The 5,983-nt window shown below is 37.2% G+C and overlaps 1 long non-coding RNA gene across 1 annotated transcript; it reads right to left on the reverse strand.

Moving 5' to 3' along the window:
• Window positions 1-3,934: 3,934 nt before the first annotated feature.
• Window positions 3,935-5,710, reverse strand: LOC106958910 (uncharacterized). Its single transcript, XR_001427247.1, has 2 exons — window positions 4,688-5,710; window positions 3,935-4,601 (listed from the first exon to the last, which is right to left on the reverse strand). It is a non-coding gene; the product is annotated as an uncharacterized LOC106958910 (long non-coding RNA).
• Window positions 5,711-5,983: the final 273 nt, after the last annotated feature.

Here is a 5,983-nt window from a genome sequence, read left to right on the forward strand (position 1 = left end):
AAAAAAAAAAAAAAAAAAAAAAAAAAAAAAATAAAAAAATATTTTTTTTATTTTTTTTTTTTTATATATATAAATATTTATTTTTATTTTTTTTTTTTTTTTTTTTTTTTTTTTTTTTTTTTTGAGAGAGAGAGAGAGGTACTCTCTTCTAAATATTTGACGGCAGACTTACCTGATAAGACACATTTTATTTGGAAGTAATAAGGGTTTATATTGAAAGACAAACTTGGGGGTTTTAAAAGAATCTGGCAAACTTTGGTCTCTTATCTTGATGGAGATAGTAAATTGAAGTAGGATTGGCCTCAGGGTGAGAGAGGAATGGATTAGGGGGAAGTTAATTTGTACTGTCTTGTGATGGATTCATGAATGTCGACACACACAAGGTAGTATACAAACTTGACTGAGTTACACCACTTCTGTCTGAAATAATGGAGAAAACATCCAGCATAAGAAGCTTTTCCACAAGCTTCTTATGTAGCTTGCTGGATGTCTGACATAAGGCCTACATTTTCAAAAGCCAATAATATACTGAATGCCAAACAATTGTAAAGAAAATTTGAAGTTTCACAAATATATAATGGCATTGCTTTCATGATCCCAACAGGCCTAAAACATAAAAACAGCCACAAGACAGATGCACATGTATGTTTGTTTATGGTCGTTTTTCTTTCTTTGTTGTGTCTTTTCTATTTCTTACACATTAAATTGTTAAAGAAAGTTGCTTTATTCATGCAATATTTAGCAATAAATATATTAGAGACTAAACACCTTACTATAGCTCTCACCCATGTGAATTCTCTGATCCCAGCAGTGACCAAGCAAAAAACCTTGCTTAGTCCGAATATAGCCTTCATAAAAAAAGAAAATAGACAACAGCAGTAAAACTTTTAGGGAGAGCACAGCTAAGTATATATGGTTATAATTTTTTGTATTTATTTAATTTTTTGAGTATTACTTTCATGTCTTCATTGAGAAAGCTGACACCGCATGCCTTGCTATGACTTGAACAGGAAGCTGTATATATTGAAAGCATTTTTTACGGTCCTCCCTGTGATCCCCTTCGATTTGCCACTGGATATATTCCCACACGCAACAGCACAGTAAACGAGCTTCTCTTCATCCTACAGACAAATTTGTTGGACAGGAAAATTACTTACTGACTTAGCAAACTATGTGAAAACATAAAGAAATATTCAATTCCGGCATGAATTATATCCATAAAAATTAGTCCACAAATCTAGTCTACAGACTGTTGACCTCGTTTTATCCACAAATAAATCACTTCCAGTGAACACATTGCTAGGTTAATGCAATACAACCTAAAGAATGGGGGTGCGTCCCAGTACTCTTTTGGATTCTGAGCCATATTTAGTCCGCTCAACCAGAGCAGCCCATTAACCTATGTCCTTGGTGACTTGGTGATATGCATTCTGTTTTGCTAACCCAGCAAAAAGACATGATTTTCATTGAGGTGGAAGTTTTGTACAAGGATGTTTCACTGTACAATATAAGCTTAGTGCTTTTAAAAGTTAAGTTCTTGATAGACATAGAACCAAAACTACATGTCTTTTCATTAGCATAATTTCTTTAATCACATTTTACTGCAGCCTTTTTTTGTCAAAAAATGTGAAAAGCAGAGAGGTCCTCTTGTGACTTTGCAATGTAGATCAAAATATTATATGATGTTACCACAATAACAATTTACTTAATTTACGTATCAAACCAACAACCTACACAATTCAGAAACCCAGATTTTAACACTAACAACAGCAAATCAGTACTGACAGCTGAAATAACGTTTTTTAAGATGCTTGTTGAACGCATCCTCAAAACACATGACTAATAAAAATGTTGTCAAAATTATTTCTATTCCACCTAAAAACTGATTTTTCAGGAAACGGGAAGGAGAAATGACAAACAATTCATAATGTAAAATGTTGATTTACTTTGATGTGGTAGATTGTTTGATCCTAATGATTTTTATTTGGAGTCAGATCCAGGAACCCTGGCTCCACAAAATAACTCGAACATTAATATTCACGGAAATAGTAACAGTCATGTTTGGCTATCTTTGTCTTGCTTATCTCACCTCTCCTCTGTTCATTCTCTTGTCCATGTTCAGTGTGCCACAAATAATTATATCAAACAGCTTAATGAGGCTGAATGACTACTTATTCATGCTTAAGACACCTGTGATTATAACTGAATACAATGGTAATTACATTAATTCATTTATTTATCACCACTTCCAATGGATATTGCTGTGGCGTCAGCAGAAACAATATGTGAACTGTATTTCATTGCTTTCTAACCTTAACCCTTTCATTGCTTTATTTTACTCACTTGCCAATTTATGCCCCAGTTCTGTACTGACACTCTGTTCTGAGGTGGGTTCATTCCTTTGCCATTAGTGGTTTTTGCCAACCTGTACACCAATAGCGTAGCCACACATCACTACTCGGTTCTTCTTCTACTGAAAATGGCATTTGCACCACTATAGCGGCTTCTCGGGCACATTGCTTTTCCTGACAGGTCATTAATGCATACTGAATGCCGTTTTCCAATTCAAACTGCAGATCTGCTTCTACGGTTTGTGGGTTGAACAAATTCACACCTATGCACAGCTGACAAAACATATACAGTACTATAGGAATGACTATATCTGCAATGGCAAGGTTCCTGTTAGTTTCTCACACAGACACCAAACTAACAAAAATGCCCAAGGGCCTCTACATCTGCCAAAATGTCCACTATTTTTCACACCTTTTTCACCCCAGCCTGTGGGTGGTGATAATGTACTGTTTTGTCAACAATTAATTTAAAGGAAAGTAAACAATGAAAGCTTTGAAATGAATAGCTTTCATTGCAAAGCTTTTCCACCCTGTGGAATAGCTTTGCAATGAAGCCGAGGGTTAAGCAGAATCAAGAGCAGACTTCCCGTTTTAGATCTGGCATGTCCACTTTAATCCAATACTGTTCCCCCAATACATTTCTTTGAATAGTTGTTTCTGCTTTATTTTTAGAGGTTTTTCATCTTCGGTCTGCAACACAGGCAGATTGACACAAATGAGTCTGGAAAGAAAGGCAAAGAGGGATTGAAAAGAGTGAATCCCATGCCCATACAGCAATCTCTGACCATCTTGAGCTTCTCTGACAGTGATCAAGTGTGTCTTACTGAGACAGCTTAGGTGATCGAAGTTTCCACAGTGGCAATTCATCATCCTATCAGGCAACTCTAAGATGACAAGTGCTTTTAATGCTTGAATCAATTTTCTACAAATTCATCTGTAACGTGGTCGAAGCAGTTCAGTGTTCTGCGTGATCGGTTCCTTTCTTCTCGAGCGGTAAGTCGGTTTGGGCTAAATGAGTAAATAAGACACCAATTATGAGCAGATCTAAATAGTAGAGCAGATGATGCCTCTGAGTCAGGTGTTCATCAACTGTCAAATTTCTCCTACAGCTGCCAACCCCTCAGCTCCAATCCTAAGCACAGCACAATCATATTCACTCAAACTTTTCTGTGCAGGAGAATATCACTGTGGGTGAAGGTCTACTATTACAGCGAACAACAGATCTAATTATTGACCAGTCACATCAACAACATCAACACGTCGACGACATGCAATTACTGATTATATGTAATCATCTCTGTGGGGAAGAGATTTAAGTCATTTAGTGGAGAAGTTGATAAAGCCAAATGCAATGAAGCAAAATCAAACCTACTCAAGAAATAGTAATAAAATTAGGAAGAACTAGGAAAACTAATGGACCTCGTCTGTTTATTCCAATTGCGAGAGGATGTCAAGACAATACATGTCAGTGGAGGAGTGTCTTTGAGCTATCACAGCAGCAAAACATCCACCATATGCATGTCCCACAGGACTCTCCTTGCCCGGGTTAAAAACACTTTTATAAAAGACAACAGAATCATTTATTGAGCTGACATGAAAATTTAATACTAAAAGGCATTCCCATGTTGTTTCACATTGTCTTTTCAAATGGCCTGATAGGCCTTTATTGTTCCCATGTTGCTTTTATTATCTGGGGGTGGAACGTGTTTCGTTTCACTTTGTGTGTCGAGTTTCCCTTTCCTTCCTCAGCACTCCCTTCTGTTGCCTCTCTCCATTTCTTCCCCCTGCTCATGGCCTCCATCTGTTTCTCCAAGCATACGACTTACTCTTGTTTTCCCCTTTTTCTGTGGCTTTACCATCATCCCCGGGAGATTTTGACATGATATTAAGTTATAGTTACAAGGCAATACTGTGATGTTGTTCCTCAGGGAAATCTCTCAGCTCTGGAGTATGACATTTTTACTAGAGGAGGCAGGTGTCTGCCTTGCTGAACCAAACAACGGTATATTTAATTTTCAAAATGGATATGTAGTACCACATTAGAGCCACTAGGGATTATCGTTCTGGGATGAAAGAATCCACATTTTCCTTTCTGCCTTAGCCCAAGAGGATGGTAATTCATTGACAAAATGAGCTATGATGCCAACAATGACAGGCATAGGCATAACCAGGTGTTGCCTTGCGATACTGACATTAAATTTATGTCTCTCATCGCACAGTGAGAGCGTTGTCTTTACCAGCTGCTGCAACCTTGTGAGGAGAAAGTTAAGAGGTTTTAATTAGGAGTAAGAGTGTTGTTAATTACACATTCATTCAATCTTGCATAACTGTCTTACCGAGAACCTCTTTCTGCCATTTGACTCCTCCTGCTCTCCTTTCTTGTCATTCCAATACCAATTTAAGTGCCAGAGAATTTACTCCGTTGCCTACTGGGAAAGGGAAAGCAAATTTGTTAATTTGATGTATTGCACTCCCTACTCCCTTCATGCCTCCCCTTTACCCATCTCCCACACCGTTCAGCATACTTTCATCTTTGATCTAGGACCCCCATGAGGAGGCGCATTTAAAAGACCAGACCCCTGGCAGCTTGCTCTGATGGCCTGGATTTAAGTGATTCGACAGTATGTTCGGCAGATTACTCCCTTAAACAACTTGGGGAACAATGAGTGGAAAAAATTCGCATGAAAAGCACCTGGGTTCATTACTCTAACTAATTTAATTTTTCCCTTTTGTACAAACGAGATGATGAGGTCATAACTCAACATAGAAACCTGAGAAAGAGGCTGTTCCTGCTGTCAGGTTGATAAAGACATGTAATATGCTTAAGTTCCCCAGATACATGAGAGGAGGAGGACTTTAATCTTCCAGTATAACGTAGCCAAGTCTCATTAATATTCATTCATGGGTAAAACATACCTTAGCTGTGCTATTAATGTCCATTCACAGCCAACTGGTGCCATAGTACAGTAAACATAAGGGATTATAATCCTCAACTGCAATGTTACTTTCACTTTACAACAAATATGCATGGAATTATTAGATAGCCATTGCTCAGCCTGGATTATTTTTACATATTCAGAATCCCAATGACAGTGGTTGAAATTGAGGTGATGGAGGAATTTCAAGGTAAACCTGTTAATTCTTGTCTTTTGTATTATGTATGCTTAAACATTACAATGACATAATACATAATGCGATGCCTCCTGATAACTTTCAAGATTACATACTGGAAAATAACCCACTTTGGAAATGTTCTTATTTTGTCATCAGAAAGTAATATCCATCTTTTGGTGAAAGTTCAATGAACTATCAGTATAAATAGGATGCAGAAGCCAAAATTAACGTACCTCTTGTCAATTACAATTTTTTATTTTTTTTTCAGATGAGGGGTTAACTTGGTTTAGGCTGAGTATAACTTTTAGTGATGCTGTACCATGTTTAACTGTTTAAGCTGTTAAACATGCATAGTAAAGTAGCAGGGACTGGGCTTATACTGATAGAGTGGCTGACAGCTGGTGTACCACCTGTACACTGACAACTGATTCAGTCACACACAGAGAAAATAATATTGGATAGAAATAAAAGTACAATTGAAGATAAGGAGAGAGGAAGATTTGAAATTGATGAATTAA

Source organism: Poecilia latipinna, unplaced genomic scaffold (genome assembly GCF_001443285.1).
Source record: "Poecilia latipinna isolate Pla-1442-1.1 unplaced genomic scaffold, P_latipinna-1.0 Scaffold1029, whole genome shotgun sequence".
In the NCBI taxonomy this organism is placed as follows: domain Eukaryota; kingdom Metazoa; phylum Chordata; class Actinopteri; order Cyprinodontiformes; family Poeciliidae; genus Poecilia; species Poecilia latipinna.